The sequence below is a fragment of the Lissotriton helveticus genome, chromosome 1_1, assembly GCF_964261635.1.
Source record: "Lissotriton helveticus chromosome 1_1, aLisHel1.1, whole genome shotgun sequence".
Lineage (NCBI taxonomy): Eukaryota > Metazoa > Chordata > Amphibia > Caudata > Salamandridae > Lissotriton > Lissotriton helveticus.
In genome coordinates, this window is record NC_136057.1 from 2,060,135,086 (window position 1) to 2,060,157,734 (window position 22,649).

A 22,649-nucleotide genomic window follows, 5' to 3' on the forward strand; every position below is an offset into this window, starting at 1 on the left:
CAGGCCCAGGGCCAGTGCCAAGCTAAAAGGAACACATTAGAACACAGTTAAGACACCCAACATACACTAGGGTACACTATAGTATGGTGGGGGACCCCTGTAGTTGGCATGACCTACCACCTAAGCCCCTAGTATGTATTAGGGCAGGGGATTGAAACTACCTAGAAGTCTCCAGTATCCTGGGGCATGGCAGTTTAGAGGCCAGCAGATTCTCTGCACCAGCATGTGTGCAGTGCTGAAGCCTGAGGTCAGTTTAAAAGCTGCACTGGTGGCCAGGACAGCTTTTAAACATTAAATTGTGCCCAAACTCGACTTTGGGGATAGGGGCCCTTAAAAATTAAAAACCTACCATGTTTTTGCATATTAGGGATCCCCAGGGTCACCCCTAGGTATCCCAGGGGTGGGGGGTCAGTTATCTATAAGGAGCACCCTTATAAAATGAGTTTTTAGAAGCCTGGGTAAAGTGAAATGTTACATTTCACTCCCCACATTGTCTTAAAGAGGTGCTCAAATTCGAATTTGATGCTGGAAGAATTGGGTAAGGGTGATCTGCAATATTTCGGCAGATTCAGAACCCCTGAAGTCTCCCCTAGTTGCACAGGGGGTGGGGGTCTGGTAGAAATTAGGGAAATACTTATAAAATATGGTTTAATAAGCCCTGGTGCTACAAAAGTGGCGCAAGTCATTTTCCCCATTGCAAACCCCATGGCCCATAGGTTAACATGGTAGGAAGTGATTGATTAATAAATATTGATAGGAGAGGACTAGCCGGACCATTCAAAGACTTTCCAGAATGGTCGTAGTAAATCAACAATATTATATTGTTGAATCTCTCCTAAAGTGTACATACAATAAGTTATGAGACTTTCTTGTTTGTAAGTCCAAATTCAGCCTTTCAGTGGTCTGCCCTGATTGGTCAGTGTTAAGTGGATTAGCCAGGTTGCTGGAAGGGCAGTGATCTGTTCTATAGAAATGCCAGGCCAGGAGGTGGCGTCGTAAACTACGTTCTTCAAAGGCAAAAGGGAGGCCTGGGTTTTAGTCCACTAAGACAGTCGTGGCCCAGAGTCAGTGCTAGGCTTAAGAAAGGTATGTGTAGATGTTAGGGGGGGTGTTTAGCCAGCTCTTACCTCCTTGCTGGAAAATCAGCCATTATGGATTTGGAAGAATGATGCACTCTGGGACAAACTAATGCCACACTCCACAGGATGTGGTCATAACCATGAGGAGTTGCCCTGCTCTCATTGGTCAGCAGTGACCTGGTGCTTGACCCAGAGAATTTTGAATAAGTATCTGAGAGGGGCAGAGCCCTCCAGATCTGCTGCTTGAAACTGAATGAAGCAAGAAGTGCCCTGCTGAAGATTTTGCTGTGTGCAAGGAACTCTAAGGCATGACCTATGAAGACTGCACCACCTGAAACTACAGCCCTGTGGATTACCTTGCTGCCAAAAGACTCAAGAGTGGAAACTCCCTGCAAGCTACAGGTTAACAGAGCTCACCTGGACAGCTCCACAAAGAATTCAAAGCCTGGAGTACCAGTGGATTTGTAAGGGTTTTGTTCAAGTGGATCCCTCATCTCCTCCCATTCAGGAAACGTATCAAAACTTGGCTCTTTCCCCTGTCCCTATAACAAAAATAACTGGACTTCCAGCCCCCCCCCCCGTCAATAAACCACAGAAGTAGCTATCAGCGCCAGGATACCTGCCAGGTGACAGTCGCGCTTTATAAATATTTTAAATAAATAAATTAAATAAATAAATAAATAAATTGAAGTTTCATACTTTCAAGGACCCTCTTGGAGATTCCAGAACCTTGGATTGGGTGTTGGATACTTTGGGACCCGCAAGCAGAACGCCAGGAAGGTGTTCTAACTGGACCCCGCTTGCTGAAGAAGGCGGCCCACTACAGTGGTGGGAATTCTTCAGAACAATTTATAAAGGTGTGTCCCTGACAGAGAAAATGAATTGACTTAAGGGGCACTGTTGGTTTCTAAGCACTAGAAAGTGACTAATCTTTAAACATTCATATATCAGGTTCCCTACTGTAGATTATTTTCTTGTTGGTGTCATTTAAAAGATAAAAATATTACCTATTTTTATAAATTGATGTTGGATTTTTATTTTTTGTTGTGTCTTAATTATTTACTGAAATGGTGTTTTTGAATGCTTTACATACCTGTCTTTGAAGTTAAGCCTGTCTGCTTGCAGCCACGTTACCAAGGGTTGAGCCAAGGAATAATTTTCTAAGACCTATGCTGAGTCCTATCATGTGTTAGGGGCCTTATTGCCAGTGGCAGACCTACATTTGCACCTACCCATAACCCACTTTCCAACATTTGGTGGCAGCGGTGGGATGAGGACTTGTGTTTAAAAAGTACACCTTTCAGTGAATAATTTAAGATTATAAAAATCCTCTAAATTGCCTTAGAACAAAACTTTTGAGTTTGATTTTTCGAATTTGGACTAAACTGTTTTTAATCCATTGTTTTGATTTTTCCAAATTGTTCTAAGTCCATTGTGCCAAGTTTTTGTGACCCAAAACTAGGGAACCATGGAGCTGGACCTGGCTAAACTGTCCCAGTTTCAGATGGCGGATCTTAGAGAACAGTGTGGGCTTAGGGGGCTGCGTCCTGCAAAGAAGATGAGGAAGGCAGGGTTGCTTGAGTCCCTAAAGGCCTGGGGCGGGGCAGCGGAGGAGAACCCAAGGGGGTGGGAAGATGTTCCCCCCAACCTCACCCGAGAGGGGGGTGAGGATGAGACCTTTCCCATTGTGACTAGTGTTAGCCAAGTGAATCAAGGTGTTGGTGGGAGTGGGGAAGGGTCCCTTACTCAGGTACCACTTATGTCCCTTGCAGAGAGACAGCTTCAGGCTCAATTAGAGTTGATTGCCTTGGAGAAGGAGAAATTCGAATTGGCTAAGAGAAAATGGGAGAGGGAAGAGAAAAGGAATGGTGGCAGCGAAAGTGAAGAAGATGCTGAAATGTCTAGGGGTGGTAGATTTGAACCTAAACTTCCCAAAGGCATAGTACCCAAGTACACTGAGGGGGATGACATTGACAAGTGGCTAGCAGCTTTTGAGAGGGCCCTTATAATGAGTAGGGGTCACTCTAGGTATTGGGGTGCACTCCTGTGGGAGTTGATTCCAGTAGCTGGGATGGATAGGCTCCTGACCCTGAAGGGAGAGGATGCAGAATCATACCAGCAGATGAAGGCATGCTTAGTCAAGAGATTTGGTCTGACTCCAGAACAGTACAGGGGAAGTTTAGAGGCACGCAGAAATTGAGTTCAAAGTCTTGGGTAGACTTTGTGAACATTTCAGTAAAGGCACTGGAAGGCTGGATTGTTGATAACAAAGTTGACACATATGAGGGATTGTATAATTTGTTTTTGAAGGAACACATTTTGACTCATTGTGCAGAAGAGAAGTTACGCCAGTATCTAGTGGACTCTAAGCTGACAGACCCCAGAGAGCTGGGGGAATCAGCTGATGAGTTGGTGAGAACCCGGGTTTCCATTCAGCATCAGGGGGGTGACCAGAAGAAAGGAGGACAGGTCCCTCCCCAGGGGAAAGCCCAGGGAAATGAAGGTCAAAATCCTAAGGAGTCCTCCAAAGACCCACAAAAACCTGCACAAGGAGGGGGGGCCTGAGCCAACCCAAATTCAAAGGGAGGGGGTTTCAAGGAAAGCCTGGTAGGTTCTTTGATCCCTCAAAGGTGGGTAAGTGCTTTGACTGTAACCAGCCAGGGCATAAGCAGGGAGATGCTATCTGCGCCAAGAAGCTCCCCCCTAAGGGGCCATCCACAGGGATTGTCAGTGTCAGTGTAGGGGGGGGAGGGTGGTGTACAGAACAGGCAGGTGGTTGAAGCAACCTTGGTGTCCCTGGGTGGGGTGAGTATTGCCACCCTTGCTGCCTTACCTCCAAACATGGACAAGTACAGGCAGAGGCCTAAAGTGAATGGGACTGAGATTGAGGCTTTCAGAGACACTGGGGCTAGTGTAACTATGGTCCTGTATGAACTGGTGCCCCCAGAGAGGTTGTTACCTGGTGAATTTCACCAGGTGACATATGCAGACAGCACTACCAAACTCCATCCCATGGCTGTGGTGGATTTGGAATGGGGAGGTGTGACAGGCCCTATGAAGGTAGCTGTGTCAAAGGTGCTCCCGGTCCAGTGTTTACTGGGCAATGATCTTGAAGCCTCTGCGTGGTCAGAGGTGGCAAGTGGACTCCATATGAAAATATTGGAGCTCCCTGAGTGGGTATGTGCTGTGACTAGGTCACAGACTAGCCAGAAGGGAGGGGCTGGGCACTTGGACCCTGGAACAAAGGGCCAAGCATCCAAGGACAAGCGCACTGGGCCTGGTGAGCCAGCCCAGGGAACTCCAGAGGTGCAGGAAGAATCTAACCCTGATGGGGAGGATCTGGCCTCTGAGGGAGGGACTCCATCCCTGCCAGAGCTGTCAGATTTTGCAGAACTGACAGGAGCAGGTGGACCCTCCAGAGAGGAGTTCAGTCAGGGACAGCGTGAATGTCCCACCCTTGAGAGCTTGAGGCGGATTGCTTCTAAGCAAGAGGATTGGGATGACAGTGGGTTTCACAAACTCTACTGTGAAGATGGACTGCTTTATACTGAGGCCAGAAACCTCAAGGAGGGGGCCACCAGGAGATTGGTGGCGCCCCAGAAGTACAGAGAGTTCGTCCTGACTTTGAGTCACGATATCCCCTTGGCAGGACATTTGGGACGGACAAAGACATGGAACCGGTTGGTTAACCATTTCTACTGGCCCAATATGTCTGAAAAGGTAAAGGAGTTTTGCAGCTCCTGTGTCACCTGTCAGGCCAGTGGCAAGGCAGGAGGCAAGACAAAGGCTCCCCTAATACCACTGCCAGTGGTTGGGGTTCCTTTTGAAATGGTGGGGATGGACATTGTTGGTCCCCTGGACCCATCTACTGCATCAGGGAATAGGTATATCTTAGTGGTAGTTGACCATGCTACTAGATACCCTGAAGCCATACCTCTTAGAGCCATTGATGCACCTGCAGTGGCTAGAGCACTGCTTGGTGTGTTCATCAAAGTGGGTTTTCCAAAAGAGGTGGTGTCAGACAGGGGCACGAACTTCCTGTCCAGCTATCTTACTGCTATGTGGGATGAGTGTGGTGTCAACTACAAGTTAACCACCCCCTATCACCCACAAGGAAATGGTCTTGTTGAGAGATTCAACAAAACCCTGAAGGGCATGATAAATGGGTTGTCAGAGAAACTCAGGAGGAGATGGGATGTTCTCCTCCCATGCTTACTATTTGCCTACAGGGAGGTGCCACAGAAAGGGGTTAGTTTCAGTCCTTTTGAGTCGGTGTTTGGACACCCTGTGAGGGGGCCATTGAGCCTGCTAAGAGAGTCTTTAGAGAAGCCTCTTAAAGAAGGTAAGGACAATGTGCTTGATTATGTGCTAGGCCTGAGATCTAGAATGGCGGAGTACATGTACAAGGCAAACAGGAAACTGGAGGCCAGCCAGGAGCTCATGAAGCACTGGTATGATCAAAAGGCTACTATGCCTGAGTATACTCCAGGACAGTTGGTGTGGGTGTTGGAGCCTGTGGCTCCCAGGGCCCTCCATGACAAGTGGAGTGGGCCCTATCCAATCTTAGAAAAGAAGGGTGAGGTTACCTATTTGGTTGACCTTGGCACCCTCAGGAACCCTCACAGGGTCCTGCATGTGAATAGATTGAAACCCCACCATGACAGGGCAGATATGACCATGTTACTGGCCACTGATGAGGGTGTGGAGGAGGAAACTGAGCCTGTGCCCGACCTCCTCTCCACTAATGTGCAAGATGGGTCAGTGGAGGGAGTTGTGCTCTCTCCTAGGTTTGTTCACAAAAAGAGGACAAAGTTCCTATACCAGGGTGCAAAATTCACCCACGTATCTGAGTGCAAATAGTCACCCATACATTAAAAACAGGGAAGAATGGGGAAAAGTAATCCTAGGCAAAAAATACCCTGATGGGAGAGGGAAAGACATACTACATCCTCTGCTGCCCTCACACACCCTGGAGGATGTCATGCTTCATCATCGGGCAATTTTGCTCCTCGTAGGGCCGGCGCTGCAATTCCCTACGGGTCCCCGAAGGGTCACTTTATCGGAGATCTTTTAGAGGATTAGCCGGATGTTACATGCAGGTGTGTGGGGAAGGGTAAGGGAGGGTAAATCAATTACGTGCAAACATGATAGTGTGATAAAATCAAGGGTATGGAAGCAGCGACAAGATTGTCTAGGTAACCCTTGGCAGTTAAAAGTACTGCTTAAAAATGACTGACCCCATAAGGCCCACTATACCTGGGTGTCACTAGTCAAGGTCAACATGTTTCGCGCCTCTATCGCCCGTAGGTCATTGGCGCTTCGTCAGGACCAAAAACAAAGTGAAGTGCACGTGAGTAAAATACATAAAAGTTAAAATGAGAACCCTCTTATCTCATCCAGGGTGGATCAGGAGACCTGTGACCCCACTATGTGGTTGTAGCTGGTACATAGAAGCTGCTCCTGGATGATACCTAGAAAGAGAAAAAGCAAAGTAAGCCGCATGTGAGCGTCAGTAACGACTTCATGCATCACAAAGTGTCACTTATGTGTACACAGCGCTTCAAATAGAAAGATTACGCGGACACACAAGACTGGTCCACAGTAGATCGGGGGCTGCTAGTTCAAGGAGCCCTTAGGCTCAAAATAACGCATATAATGGTGTTAAAAGGCAACTAACCTTGGCTGTATAAGGTTGATTAAACGTATAACAACTATAGGGCAGAAGTCTGCCAATGTTGAAAATTGGTGAAAAGTACCAAACCGTGAGGTGGGTAGTTCACATCACAGTGCTTACCAAATATTAATTAAAGCTCTCCTCCAGTGGTCAAGGGAATGGATGCCCGCGAAAAGTCGGGCTGTGGAAGCAATAGACACATACCAGGTACATAAGCACAACGGAAAAAGTACCGGTGAAGTAAGATGGAATTAATTGAAATGGCACTTACTAAGTAATGCGGGTGTAGCCTCTAGTACACCTACCCCTGTCCAAACGCTCGCCGAGAATGAAATAAAGGCGGCGAAATGCAGAGTTTAAATAAATGGATCGGGTGGGGGGTGGAAAAAAGAGAGGCGGTAACTCTTTACGGTGAAGCCTCACAAGGAAGTGTTAAACTGCGCATGTGCGAAACAACGCAGCAGCGGCGCATGCGTATTAGCCGTGCACACTGCTCCCTCGCTTCTGCGCACTGGCTTCATAGTCAAGGAAAATAACAATGCCTGTAATGATTAAGAGTTCACAAAAATCTACAAAATGAATCCGGTTTAAGTTACTCCTCACTAGTTCAGGCCTTCCCGTATGAGACAGGTCCTAGTATCATGATTGGACCACACCTCGAAAAATAACTTAAATCTATACAGCCAAGGTTAGTTGCCTTTTAACACCATTATATGCGTTATTTTGAGCCTAAGGGCTCCTTGAACTAGCAGCCCCCGATCTACTGTGGACCAGTCTTGTGTGCCCGCGTAATCTTTCTATTTGAAGCGCTGTGTACACATAAGTGACACTTTCTGATGCATGAAGTCGTTACTGACGCTCACATGCGGCTTACTTTGCTTTTTCTCTTTCTAGGTATCATCCAGGAGCAGCTTCTATGTAACAGCTACAACCACATAGTGGGGACACAGGTCTCCTGATCCGCCCTGGATGAGATAAGAGGGTTCTCATTTTAACTTTTATGTATTTTACTCACGTGCACTTCACTTTGTTTTTGGTCCTGACGAAGCGCCAATGACCTACGGGCGATAGAGGCGCGAAACATGTTGACCTTGACTAGTGACACCCAGGCATAGTGGGCCTTGTGGGGTCAGTCATTTTTAAGTAGTACTTTTAACTGCCAAGGGTTACCTAGACAATCTTGTCGCTGCTTCCATACCCTTGATTTTATCACACTATCATGTTTGCACGTAATTGATTTACCCTCCCTTTCCCTTCCCCACACACCTGCATGTAACACCCGGCTAATCCTCTAAAAGATCTCCGATAAAGTGACCCTTCGGGGACCCGTAGGGAATTGCAGCGCCGGCCCTACGAGGAGCAAAATTGCCCGATGATGAAGCATGACATCTTCCAGGGTGTGTGAGGGCAGCAGAGGATGTAGTATGTCTTTCCCTCTCCCATCAGGGTATTTTTTACCTAGGATTACTTTTCCCCATTCTTCCCTGTTCTTAATGTATGGGTGACTATTTGCACTCAGATACGTGGGTGACTTTTGCACCCTGGTATAGGAACTTTGTCCTCTTTTTGTGAACAGATTTGGTTTAGGAGCATGGACACTGGACCTTTATTGGCTCCTTGGTCCCCCCTCTCTTTTGTTGAATTGAACTCTCTCCTAAGTTGACAGACAAACAGCACAGAGACTGTAAGCAGGTGCTGGAGCAGTTCAGTTTGCTGGCCTGTTCTCTCTGACACAATAACACAAAGGAGCCCAGAGGGAGAAAAAGGTACAAAAGGGATCGCCCTCCACTCTAGTCAGTCAATTCACAAAAAGATCCCTGTACCGAGGACGGTTAGTAGTATATATCTACTCAACATGAGTGTACACATTTCTGGATATATTATTACAATGTTCCGGAAATACCCCCTTTTTTTTCTCGGTGAGGTATGTGTTCTCTAATGTCTTGCTGTCCACAGGTATCAGGTAGTGGTATGCAATATTAAGCTACCAGCCGTTTTAATTCACCAGTACACACTATAATAAAGTTATATAATGAGTGTGTCTGATGATTTTATATCACTCTTATATGTTGGTCACACCAGTGAGCTATTGTTGTAAGCTTTCTGTCTAGCACCTCTTCGCACGCACTTTGTCTTTGTGTTGTACATTTTCTTTGTTTTGTACACTAATTTCTTTTGGAATTGGAATGGCAACCAATGATGAGAAAGGGGCATAGAATTGGTAACATCTGCCAAGTTCCCTGAGGGTTGTTCGCCCGTGAGGTGCCTTCCTTTCCACCACACATTTTTTCATCTGTTTAATTGTGGGTGGATGTATTGTCTAATTGAGGGCAGACATCATTGGACTTGTTGGGTTGAATGCTACCCTGAAACTCCAGGTTTTTAGTTACAAACATTTGTTTGTTGTGGACAGCAAGACATTAGAGAACACATACCTCACCGAGAAAAAAAAGGGGGTATTTCTGGAACATTGTAGTAATATATCCAGAATTGTGTACACTCATGTTGAGTAGATATATACTACTAACCGTCCTCGGTACAGGGATCTTTTTGTGAATTGACTGTTCTCTCTGACCCCAGGCATCACTGAGTGGTGTGTGCACCACATTGACACTGGTGACAGCCGACCTGTCAAAAATAAACTGTACAGGTCGTCTGACCATGTCAGAGCCAGCATTAAAGCTGAGGTTGCTAAGATGCTGGAGCTGGGGGTAATCGAACCATCTGAGAGTCCATGGGCCAGTCCAGTGGTACTGGTACCTAAACCTAACCCTCAGGGGGGACCCAAGGAGTTAAGGTTCTGTGTGGACTACAGAGGTTTGAATGCAGTCACAAAGACGGACGCTCACCCTATACCTAGAGCTGATGAGCTCATTGATAGGTTAGGGGCTGCTAAGTACCTGAGTACTTTTGATTTGACTTCAGGTTACTGGCAGATTGCCCTCACTGATGGAGCAAATGAGAGGTCAGCATTCTCCACACCAGAGGGACATTATCAGTTCAAGGTAATGCCCTTTGGATTAAAGAATGCACCTGCCACCTTCCAAAGGTTGGTGAACAGGGTCTTGTCTGGGTTGGAACAGTTCAGTGCAGCTTACCTGGATGATATAGCTGTATACAGTTCTACCTGGGGGGATCACTTAAACCACCTAAGGGAAGTGCTTCAGGCCATGCAGCAGGCAGGCCTGACTATTAAGGCAAGCAAGTGCCAAATAGGGCAGAGTTCTGTGGTGTACCTGGGCCACCTGGTTGGCGGGGGCCATGTACAGCCTCTCCAAGCTAAAATACAAACTATTTTGGATTGGACAGCTCCTGTTACCCAGACTCAGGTCAGGGCATTCCTTGGACTGACAGGGTACTATAGAAGGTTTGTTCAAAATTATGGGACCATTGTGGGGCCCCTAACAGAACTGACTTCTAAAAAGAGGCCCAAAAAGGTGATTTAGACCCCAGAGTGTCAGAAGGCTTTTGACACTCTGAAAGCTGCTATGTGTTCAGCACCAGTGTTACTGGCCCCTGACTACACAAAATAATTTTTAGTTCAGACTGATGCTTCAGAGCAAGGGATTGATGCAGTTTTGTCACAGCTGAATGAAGGGAGCCTTGACCAGGCAGTTGCCTTTATTATCAGGAGTCTTCTTCCCAGAGAGCAGAGGTGGAGTGCCATTGAGAGAGAGGCTTTTGCTGTGGTGTGGTCACTGAAAAAGTTGAGACCATATTTGTTTGGGACTTACTTTCGTGTTCAAACTGACCACAGGCCTCTCAGGTTGCTCATGCAGATGAGAGGGGAGAATCCCAAGCTGTTAAGGTGGTCCATTTCCCTACAGGGAATGGACTTTACAGTGGAACACAGACCTGGGGTTGCCCATGCCAATGCAGATGGACTTTCCAGGTTTTTCCACTCAGCTGATGAGGACTACCAGGGTGTAGGTTAGTAACCCATCACCTTTCGTTTGGGGGGGCTGTGTTGCAAAGTCATCCTGTGCCCTGGGCACCCCCCAACTTTTTGCTGACTGGAACTGGTGGTAACCGACTCTGACTGGCCCTGGGCTCTGTTTAACCACCAGGCCCAGGGCCAGTGCCAAGCTAAAAGGAACACATTAGAACACAGTTAAGACACCCAACATACACTAGGGTATACTATAGTATAGTGGGGTACCCCTTTAGTTGGCATGACCTACCACCTAAGCCCCTAGTATGTAATAGGGAAGGGGATTGAAACTTCCTAGAAGTCTCCAGTATCCTGGGGCATGGCAGTTTAGAGGCCAGCAGATTCTCTGCACCAGCATGTGTGCAGTGCTGAAGCCTGAGGTCAGTTTAAAAGCTTATTTAACGTGAACAAAGGTCCTGAGCTTAATTAGACATATGAGTAATTTTTAAATATAGAACACAATAGGGACTATATATTTGACCTGTCCAGCCGGACCAGGATTTTTATTTTATTACAATCAAAGACAATGAATGAAATACAAAAGGGGATTACTTGTGGTAGGGCACAATCCTGTACCCAAATAGTAAGAGAGACAGAAAATAGAAATAAGAATTGGAGCAGAAAAATTCACAGGCAAGGAGAAGAGCAAACTGGACACTTTGAAATCAGTGTAAGCAGTGTTCTCCAGAGTGGAGCATACAAACAAATACACAATGGTTACATGTATGCTCACTAAAAGAAGTCGACGTTTCGATCCTAGTGCTCAATTAAATAAGGATCATCATCAGGACTGTAAAAACAAATGAGTTGCCTGAGAGAATTATTACGCCTGTTTGTGGGAGGAACAGGGAAGAAAAAGAGAAATAAAGTTTTACAATATAGTTTCAGGAAATCAAAAACTGAGAAGTCAGCATTTAGAGGAGCATGCACACAATTACAGTCCTCGGAACCGCAGTGAACTCTTCATGTGCACATGTGGATTAAAAACGTAAGAAGTTTCAAAACCATGAGAGGTCAGCATTTAGAAAATATATGCAATTATTTACAGTCTTCTGAATCGCAGTGAACTCTTCAAGAGTGCCGGTGATTTACGGGCGCGAGAAGTGTTCGTTCCGTGGGGCGTCAGCCACGTGAGTGTGTTGCTGGACTGACCCCGAGTTATTATGTCCTAAAGGCCGTGTGTGGCATCCGTCCATACAAGGCTGTGAACGGTATCAAAATAAAAGGGACCTTGGTGTGAAGGCATGCGAGCTAAGGGCGGATAGATTATAACATATATTGTGAGGCTTACCTCGAGTGGGGCGGCTAACCGTACCGATATTAGTGCCAGGACCGTGTGAGGTCGACGGGGCTGGAGTTTAGGGCTTAAGCTGCAAATGAAAATTCGGAGTCAAATCACTTAATAGCGGTGTTGTGATTTGCATGCAGTGAATCACGGCGACGCGAGTGAAGTGGAACCTACCAGGGAGATTGCCCTGTAAGCCATGGTTTGGGGAACACCGGCCGATTAATATCGGGAGCATTCAGTAGTTGGAAGATACGCTATTTGAAAATAGCGTATCTTCCAACTACGAAGACCGCCAACTGCTCTGAAGGCTCCCGATATTAATCGGCCGGTGTTCCCCAAACCATGGCTTACAGGGCAATCTCCCTGGTAGGTTCCACTTCACTCGCGTCACCGTGATTCACTGCATGCAAATCACAACACCGCTATTAAGTGATTTGACTCCGAATTTTCATTTGCAGCTTAAGCCCTAAACTCCAGCCCCGTCGACCTCACACGGTCCTGGCACTAATATCGGTACGGTTAGCCGCCCCACTCGAGGTAAGCCTCACAATATATGTTATAATCTATCCGCCCTTAGCTCGCATGCCTTCACACCAAGGTCCCTTTTATTTTGATACCGTTCACAGCCTTGTATGCACGGATGCCACACACGGCCTTTAGGACATAATAACTCGGGGTCAGTCCAGCAACACACTCACGTGGCTGACGCCCCACGGAACGAACACTTCTCGCGCCCGTAAATCACCGGCACTCTTGAAGAGTTCACTGCGATTCCGAAGACTGTAAATAATTGCATACATTTTCTAAATGCTGACCTCTCATGGTTTTGAAACTTCTTACGTTTTTAATCCACATGTGCACATGAAGAGTTCACTGCGGTTCCGAGGACTGTAATTGTGTGCATGCTCCTCTAAATGCTGACTTCTCAGTTTTTGATTTCCTGAAACTATATTGTAAAACTTTATTTCTCTTTTTCTTCCCTGTTCCTCCCACAAACAGGCGTAATAATTCTCTCAGGCAACTCAATTGTTTTTACAGTCCTGATGATGATCCTTATTTAATTGAGCACTAGGATCGAAACGTCGACTTCTTTTAGTGGGCATACATGTAACCATTGTGTATTTGTTTGTATGCTCCACTCTGGAGAACACTGCTTACACTGATTTCAAAGTGTCCAGTTTGCTCTTCTCCTTGCCTGTGGATTTTTCTGCTCCAATTCTTATTTCTATTTTCTGTCTCTCTTATTGTTTGGGTACAGGATTGTGCCCTACCACAAGTAATCCCCTTTTGTATTTCATTCATTGTCTTTGATTGTAATAAAATAAAAATCCTGGTCCGGCTGGACAGGTCAAATATATAGTCCCTATTGTGTTCTATATTTAAATATTACTCATATGTCTAATTAAGCTCAGGACCTTTGTTCACGTTAAATAATCTATACCCATGGTCCTTTGCAACCTTCTGGGTCCCCCTTGTTTTCATAAATAAAAGTCAGTTTAAAAGCTGCACTGGTGGCCAGGACAGCTTTTAAACCTTAAATTGTGCCAAAACTCGACTTTGGGGGTAGGGGCCCTTAAAAATTAAAAACCTACCATGTCTTTGCATATTAGGGACCCCCAGGGTCACCCCTAGGTATCCCAGGGGTGGGGGGTCAGTTATCTATAAGGAGCGCCCTTATAAAATTAGTTTTTAGAAGCCTGGGTAAAGTGAAATTTTACATTTCACTCCCCACATTGTCTTAAAGAGGTGCTCAAATTTGACTTTGATGCTGGAAGAATTGGGTAAGGGTGATCTGCAATATTTCTGCAGATTCAGAACCCCTGAAGTCTCCCCTAGTTGCACAGGGGGTGGGGGTCCGGTAGAAATTAGGGAAATACTTATAAAATATGGTTTTATAAGCCCTGGTGCTACAAAAGTGGCGCAAGTCATTTTCCCCATTGCAAACCCCATGGCCCATAGGTTAACATGGTAGGAAGTGATTGATTAATAAATATTGATAGGAGAGGACTAGCCGGACCATTCAAAGACTTCCCAGAATGGTCGTAGTAAATCCAACAATATTATATTGTTGAATTTCTCCTAAAGTGTACATACAATAAGTTATGAGACTTTCTTGTTTGTAAGTCCAAATTCAGCCTTTCAGTGGTCTGCCCTGATTGGTCAGTGTTAAGTGGATTAGCCAGGCTGCTGGGAGGGCAGTGATCTGTTCTATAGGAATGCCAGGCCAGGAGGTGGCGTCGTAAACTACGTTCTTCAAAGGCAGAAGGGAGGCCTGGGTTTTAGTCCACTAAGTCAGTCGTGACCCACAGTCAGTGCTAGGCTTAAGAAAGGTATGTACAGATGTTAGGGGGTGTATTTAGCCAGCTCTTACCTCCTTGCTGGAAAATCAGCCATTATGGATTTGGAAGAATTATGCACTCTGGAACACTCCACAGGATGTGGTCATAACCATGAGGAGTTGCCCTGCTCTCATTGGTCAGCAGTGACCTGGTGCTTGACCCAGAGAATTTTGAATAAGTATCTGAGAGGGGCAGAGCCCTCCAGATCTGCTGCTTGAAACTGAATGAAGCAAGAAGTGCCCTGCTGAAGATTTTGCTGTGTGCAAGGAACTCTAAGGCATGACCTATGAAGACTGCACCATCTGAAACTACAGCCGGTGGATTATCTTGCTGCCGAAAGACTCAAGAGTGGAAACTCCCTGCAAGCTACAGGTTAACAGAGCTCACCTGGACAGCCCCACAAAGAATTCAAAGCCTGGAGTACCAGTGGATTTGTAAGGGTTTTGTTCAAGTGGATTGCGGAATTGAAGTTTCATACTTTCAAGGACCCTCTTTGAGATTCCAGAACCTTGGATTGTGTGTTGGATACTTTGGGACCCGCAAGCAGAACGCCAGGAAGGTGTTCTAACTGGACCCCGCTTGCTGAAGAAAGCGGCCCACTACAGTGGTGAGAATTCTTCAGAACAATTTATAAAGGTGTGTCCCTGACAGAGAAAACGAAATGACTTAAGGGGAACTGTTGGTTTCTAAGCACTAGAAAGTGACTAATCTTTAAAAATTCATATATCAGGTTCCCTACAGTGGATTATTTTCGTTTTGGTGTCATTTAAAAGATAAGAATATTACCTATTTTTATAAATTGGTGTTGGATTTTTATTTTGTGTTGTGTCTTAATTATTTACTGAAATGGTGTTTTTGAATGCTTTACATACCTGTCTTTGAAGTTAAGCCTGTCTGCTCGCAGCCACGTTACCAAGGGTTGAGCAAAGGAATATTTTTCAAAGACCTATGCTGAGTCCTATCATTTGTTAGTGGCCTTATTGCCAGTGGCAGACCTACATTTGCCCCTACCAATAACCCACTTTCCAACAGGCTGCATATATGGGGAGGTGGGAGGGAGGAGCAGCTGGGAGGCGGGAGGTGGGGGCAGCAAATAGACAGTAGGCAGTCAGGGGGGGGTGGGGCCACAGGTGATGCAGCTGCGAGGGTGGTGAGGGACAACAAAGGTAACCGAAAGAAAAAGGGGCACAGAAACGAGGGGAAAATGAGTGGCACTGAGGGCAGAAGGGCACAGAAAAACGAGTGGAACAGAGGGCAGAAGGGCACAAAAAATGAGTGGAACAGAAGGCAGAAGGGCAGAAAAACGAGGGAAAAACGAGTGGCACAGATGGCAGAAGGGCACAAAAACGAGTGGAACAGAGGACAGAAGGGCACAAAAAACAAGTGGAACAGAAGGCAGAAGGGCAGAAAAATGAGGGAAAAATGAGTGGCACAGATGGCAGATTTCACAAAAAAACGAGTGGAACAGAGGGCAGAAGGGCACAAAAAATGAGTGGAAAAGAAGGCAGAAGGGCATAAAAAATGAGGGAAAAACAAGTGGCACAGAAGGTATAAGGGCACAAAAAACGAGTGGGACTGAGGGCAGAAGGGCACAAAAAGCGAGTGGAACAGGAGGCAGAAGGGCACAAAAAACAAGGGAAAAACAAGTGGCATGGAGGGCAGAAGGGCACAAAAAACTAGTGGAACAGAGGGCAGAAGGGCATAAAAAATGAGTGGAACAGAAGGGAAAAGAGGCACAAAAATGAGGGAAAAACAAGTGGCACAGAGGGCAGAAAGGAACAAAAAAGAGTGGAACAGAGGGAAGAAGGGCACAAAAACGAGTGGAACAGAAGGCAAAAGGGGCACAAAAACAAGGGAAAAACGAGTGGAACAGAGGGCGGAAGGGCACAAAAAACGAGTGGAACAGAAGGCAGAAGGGCACAAAAAATGAGGGAAAAACAAGTGGCACAGAGGGTATAAGGGCACAAAAAAACGAGTGGAACAGGGGGCAGAAGGGCACAAAAAGAGAGTGGAACAGAAGGCAGAAGGGCACAAAAATGAGGTAAAAATGAGTGGCACAGAGGGCAGAAAGGCACAAAAAAACGAGTGGAGCAGAAGGGCACAAAAAATGAGTGGAACAGAAGGCAAAGGAGGCACAAAAACGAGGGAAAAACGAGTGGCACAGAGGGCAGAAGGGCACAAAAAAGAGTGGAACAGAGAGCAGAAGGGCACAAAAAACAAGTGGAACAGAAGGCAAAAGAGGCACGAAAACGAGGGAAAAACAAGTGACTCAGAAGGCAGATGGGCACAAAAAACGAGTGGAACAGAAGGCAAATGGGGCACAAAAATGAGGGAAAAACAACGAGGGGCACAGAAGGCAAAAAGGGCACAGAAATACTGGGAAAAACGAGTGGCACAGAGGCAGAATACAAAATACAGAAATACAGTGGCAGCTAAGAACAAAAGGCTGAACGGGCAGAGGGACACAGGGCAGCAAGGGGAACAGAAGGGAAAATCGGGCAGAGACATGGGGGCAGCGAGGGGAACAGAAGAGAAAACCGGGCAGAGACACGGGGGCAGCGAGGGGTACAGAAGGAAAGACCGGGGAGAGAAAGCACGGGGACAGCGAGGGGAACAGAGGGAAGAACAAGCATTGAAAATGCAATAGGTCTCGCAATAGAAGAGTTTGACATTTTTCGTTTTTCAAATGGATGAGTGGCGTTGCGTGGATGAGTGGCGTTGCGTGGATGAGTGGCGTTGCGTGGATGAGTGGCGTTGCGTGGATGAGTGGCGTTGCGTGGATGAGTGGCGTTGCGTGGATGAGTGGCGTGTGTGAGTGGCGTTGCGTGTGTGAGTGGCGTTGCGTGTGTGAGTGGCGTGTGTGAGTGGCGTTGCGTGTGTGAGTGGCGTTGCGTGTGTGAGTGGCGTTGCGTGTGTGAGTGGCGTTGCGTGTGTGAGTGGCGTTGCGTGTGTGAGTGGCGTTGCGTGTGTGAGATGTGTGTGCGACAGATGTGTGTGTTTGTGTGTGCGGTTGTGTGTGTAGTTGTTTGAGTGGTTGTATGTGTGAGTGGTTGTTGTGTGGGTGGTTGTGTGGGTGGTTGTATGTGTGGGTGGTTGTATGTGTGGGTGGTTGTATGTGTGAGTGGTTGTATGTGTGAGTGGTTGTATGTGTGAGTGGTTGTATGTGTGAGTGGTTGTATGTGTGAGTGGTTGTATGTGTGAGTGGTTGTATGTGTGAGTGGTTGTATGCGTGTATGGTGGTGGGGTAGGAAATTAAACAGCAATCGAGTTTTGCATGCGGTGACTGTTGCCATGTTTTCGCCGTGCCCTTGTTTATCACCTTACCACATTTGCCCTGGAGTTTCGTTGGCTGTGCAATTTAAGGATATCCCTGCCTGTCTTGGCCCCCGGTAGCAGGGAGGAGAGCGCGCCGGACCGGTCGCGTGGCACTGCTATGGACCCCCGTGTTATTCTTCGAGAGCAGCGCTGCTGATTGCCTCAGCAGACGTCCGGGTAATTATCTGCAGGTGGCGTTGCCTAAAGCGCTGCCATTATTATAAAAATATAGACCCATGACAACATATGAAAAAGCCAACACACAGCACGGTACTAATAAAACATAGTTGAAACGCACTCACATGTGTGCGAGAGGCAGGCGATCATGTGGAGAAGCTTCCTCGGTTACAAACACCTCGTGTAACTAACAGCGGCAGCATTTTAAAACATTGTTTGCACTTTAAAACAAAGAGATTACGACAAACATATGTTTAGTTTAGAAGAAAGTGCCTGTATTTTAGCCCACCTTAACAGTACTACAACAGTGCGTTATAGAAGCCAAAGGAGGGTAGGGCTGGGGGAGAGTCAATGGCTGCAGCGCTACCCAGCATGAACCCAAACATCCCATGTACATTATAAACGCACCAAAGAAGACGCAGCCTTGGTTACAAACACCTCGTTTGACTAAGGCGAGAGGGGGAGGTGGGGGTGCAACTCTGTGTGGCTTGTGCTCTCCTGGCGCCTCTGGTCTGTTTACTGTTAACACATGGAATTCCAAAGCAATCATTAAGCCGGATGGCTCCGTCTATGTTGTGCACCACTGGCGCCTTTTGTCTGTTTCCAGCAGAGAGGAAGGAGCTGGAGAAGCAGGAAACTGAAAGTACGGCCGGCCACCGGCCAGCCATGAATGAACCCCTCGGTTGCCTGCACAAAAATACGGGCATCAGAAGCAAAAAAAAGACGCTGCGAGGCAAAGAGAGAAAGGGACGCGGGCTCATGTTTGTTTGAGGAAATCAGAGTTTAAAAACGAAAGGCACTAATCTCTTGCTCTTTAAGTTCTAGACATGGTCGTTTTTTATGTTTAAATCAAAAGAACTTTTGGCATGCTTGAGATACTGTAAAGAAACATACGGGCATCAGAAGCAAAAGGATTGGTGTCACTACAACGCATGCTTTTACCACGCATGCCTTTACAACGCGGTTTTTACCACGCAGTCCATTACAACGCATAATGCTTTTAGGCGCTGGATAGTGAATTATTTAATTTACTATTCCAACTCCAGTCCCCGTGGATAGCAGGGAAGGTGTTGGATAGTATATTAAATACATTCCCTATCCTAGAGCGCCCCCAGCGCATTGCGTTGTAATGGTTTGCGTGGTAAAAGTTGCGATGTAATGGTAGTGCGTTGTAAAAAATTCGTTGTAACCGTGCTACACCGAAGCAAAAAAAAAGACGCTGCGAGGCAAAGAGAGAAAGGGACGCGGGACAGATAGAGAAAAGAAGAAACGGGTAAAACAAGACGGAGGGCATTGCTGTGGGGAGGGGGGAGGAGAAATGCGACACGGCGGGCAGGGGAGGGGTCGGAGCGGGGAGAGCGGCATGAGGGTGTGAAAGCAGCAGGGGCCTGGAGTGCGGCTAAGGGAACTGAAGAAACGCGACACGGCAGGCAGGGGAGGGGGCGGAGCGGGGGTGTGGGAGGAGTGCGGCTGAGGGAAAATACATGCAAGCAGGCGGCTGGGGGCATGTGCACGCGCTTTTAAGCTCAATGCACATGTGCATTAAGCTTGAATTTCACGGGCACTGCAAGGAATCACCACGATTCCTTGCAAGTTGGTTAAAGACTGTTTAAGCCCCAATAGTCTCGCAAGCTCGATGCGCATGCGCATCGACAGGCGAGACCTAAAAAGGGGCACAGACCACATACAGGCAGCGGGCGAAGGCAGACAACAGCAGTCACAGACACAACAATGAAAATACAGGCAATACAATAAAAGCAATAAAGCGGAGGATGAACAAACCTACCTACGGCCTACCACTGGCAACCAGGGATGAGGCGCAGGTGGTAGTCTGCGGGTGGTGGAGGGCCTCGAACGTCCTAAGCAGCGACAGCTGTGGCAGGGAGATACAGGCGGTGCTGCGCGGAGGAGGGGCGACCTACCTGGTAGGTATAATTTTAAGCACTCACCTCTAATGACTTGTTTTCTCACATCTAGTCTGCAACGTCTCCTCTGCCATTCTCTGTCATTTTCACCTTACTGGCCTTGTTCTCTTTCTTTCCTCCACTTTTCTGTTCTTCTCTCATCCCCTTCTTACTCTGCACTTCTCAGCCCTTCTCTCCTTTCCCTCGCTTCAGCCTTCATACCACCATATTCCTCTCAGGTTTTCACCACCCATTTCCTTGTCTTAGTTCTAATCTCTCTGTTTCCCTCTGCAGCGTTTTTCAATTCTTCTCTGTCCGATGATCTCTTCCAGAAGCTGAGACTGAGCTGGACCACAAACTCTGAACATGCCTTCTTTTTCTCTTCCCACAAACAACCTAGGGTGTTCAACTGAAAAGATGAGCTGATCCAGTTAATGCAGGTAACTCAGTTTATTTCTGATCAGAAACATCAGAAAGGAGCTTCCAACCAGCACCTCAGCGGTTGTCTTTTCTCCACGTTCCCTTTTACGAATCCACGTGACACACACCACTTGAGGCAAAGTCTTGCTTCGGGTGTCTTGAGAAGCAGACTCCTAGAGTCTAGATACAGCAAATTTCCGTCCTTATATTAATCAACCAAACCCCCCCCCCAGGCAACATATGTGAGTGCAACATAATGTAACATCTTTCTCAACTGTTGCTGAACATTTAACTAAACTAAAAATACAACAGGCCTAACATATTTCCCAAACCATTCGAACAAGGTTGTCTCACCCCATCAATAACCCCCATGCCAAACTGGCATATGATGAATTGGATCGCCATCCTGTAATACACCTCTTTGTCCTATTCTTATCATCTCGTCCCGCACACTCTGTTTTTATCCTCATTGATCCCATCATCCATTTCATCTTTCAACAAACAGCCTGCAATTTTCACCACTTTTTTGCAATTCCACACATTACCATCACTCAACAACACAGTGTATGGGTACACTCTTTTAATCTGGTTAGGGTCTGAAAATGTACCCAAAGCTTTGTCTTCCCTGCGCCCTTTCTTTACGGGCACCCACCCTCCAACTTTAAATCAACTTTTCAATCCTTCCTTATTTTCTGCCCATATTTTCTTCTCCACTCCTTTGGACATCAACCCTCTTGCTTTCCTTCCTCCCATAAATTCGAATGGCACTTTTCCTATACCACTGTTGGACATTGTGTGATAAGCCCACATCAATTTTCCTACTGCACTCCTCCACTGGTAACCTTGACTCAACGGCAGTTGTAAACCATCCTTTAACGTCCTATTCCACCTCTCCACAAGTCTAATGCTCTGAGGGTAATAAACTAAGGACCTAATGTGCTCCACACCAAAGGTTTGCATGAACTCCTTCATTTCTTGTGAAATATATTGCACCCCATTATCAGCTGCCATCTACTCAGGTAAACCCTGTCTATTCTATAATTCCTCCAAGAATGTTATCACATCCTGTGTAGTCACATGATAAGTAAATTTGACTTCTGGCCATCACAAATATTAATCTATAGCTACCTGGGCAAATTTAGGACAAGAACCCAAAACTCTGTATGGAAAAGGGATGTCCAATCCCAGTTTCCACCAAGGGGCATCCCTTTTGTCTACCTCAACTGGTGGATACTCCATCACTCTTTGCGACTTGTCAGTCCACGCACATGATGAACATTCTCTTACCGCTGTTTACACAACTTTGTCTTACCCTAGCCACTAATACTCCAATCTCACCCTACGATTAGTTGCACTCATTCCAACCTGACCTACATGTGCCAATCTCGCTAAACAATTTCTCAACACCTCGGGTACAACCAGCAATTCACCTCTGAGAAATGCTTACAAGTGACTAACAACTCTATATTAACATTCCTGAATTACTCTGTCTTGTCAGAATTGTTACCTTTGGCTGGCCATTCCTTGATCACATACTCCTTCACTTCATCCAATATGGTATCCTCTTTGACTGCCTGGACCCATTCCTCATGAGATATCCGACACTTGGTATGGATCCCCACATTTGCACTCTTCACCAGTAACCTTGACAAATAATCTGCAATAAAAAAACAATTCCTGGCAAGTTTTCCAGTCTGGAAGTGGATTTCATCAATCTCAAAACCCACTTGGTAATCCTAGATGAAACTGGGCCTGTGCCTTTCCTGGTAAACACATCCACCAAAGGTTGATGATCTGTGTGAATCATGAAACCCATTCCCCTCACAAATTTCCGAAAATGGCACAACCTCCACCAACATGTCAAATCTTCTCTTTCAATGGTAGAATAGGTCAACTCTGCACCTTTCAAAGGTCTTGAAGCATAAGCAATTGTAACTTTCTTTGAATACATGTGTTGCATCAAAACAGCAGACCCACTCTTCAGTTTACTTCTGGACCTGTGTAAATCTCTCAAAGGACTGTCCTGCTGCTTGAGACCTGCTAGAACCCAGGGCCATCAGAGTGACTCCAAGGCCTAGTTGGCTGGCCTCCAAATCAGAGCCGCAGGGATAGAAAAGGCCCCACCCATGCTGAAACTGCACCAGGACTCAGCCTGAGTGAGTACTGACACCCCAAGTGGTCCCCCCCAGTCAAGGACCCTTGGAAGTGATACTAAAGGTGCACAGATATCCCAAATCCATAACTTGGGACTTAGAAACTTTTCAGCCCAAAGGTGGCCTGAGAACCTAAAGGACCTGCTCACAGATCAGCCTACGGTGCATCGTCAATCAGCCTCACTTTGTAGTAGTTCCTGCTATGTTCTTCTCTGCAGCATCAAATCCTGTTCAGCAGCTCCTCACAGATGGGGTATGCCACCTTATTGAGCCCTCATTAGCTACATCCTGCAGTGTTGTCCCACTGGAGATTATTGGCTTCCAAAAAAGAGACTAATTCCAAATGTAGAAATCTTCACTGCAACTCCA

General features: G+C 46.5%; 1 protein-coding gene across 2 annotated transcripts in view; it reads right to left on the bottom strand.

Moving 5' to 3' along the window:
* The window catches only part of DNAJB4 (DnaJ heat shock protein family (Hsp40) member B4), a 405,595-nt gene that overhangs the window by 331,661 nt on the left and 51,285 nt on the right, over positions 1 to 22,649 (bottom strand). The window contains exon 3 of one of the 2 annotated variants that reach the window (XM_078644996.1): positions 21,635 to 21,784. The exons of the other annotated variant lie outside the window; for it this stretch is intronic. The gene's annotated coding sequence lies outside the window, so the exon portion shown is untranslated. The remainder of the gene's footprint in view (positions 1 to 21,634; positions 21,785 to 22,649) is intronic. 2 annotated transcript variants of the gene reach the window in all.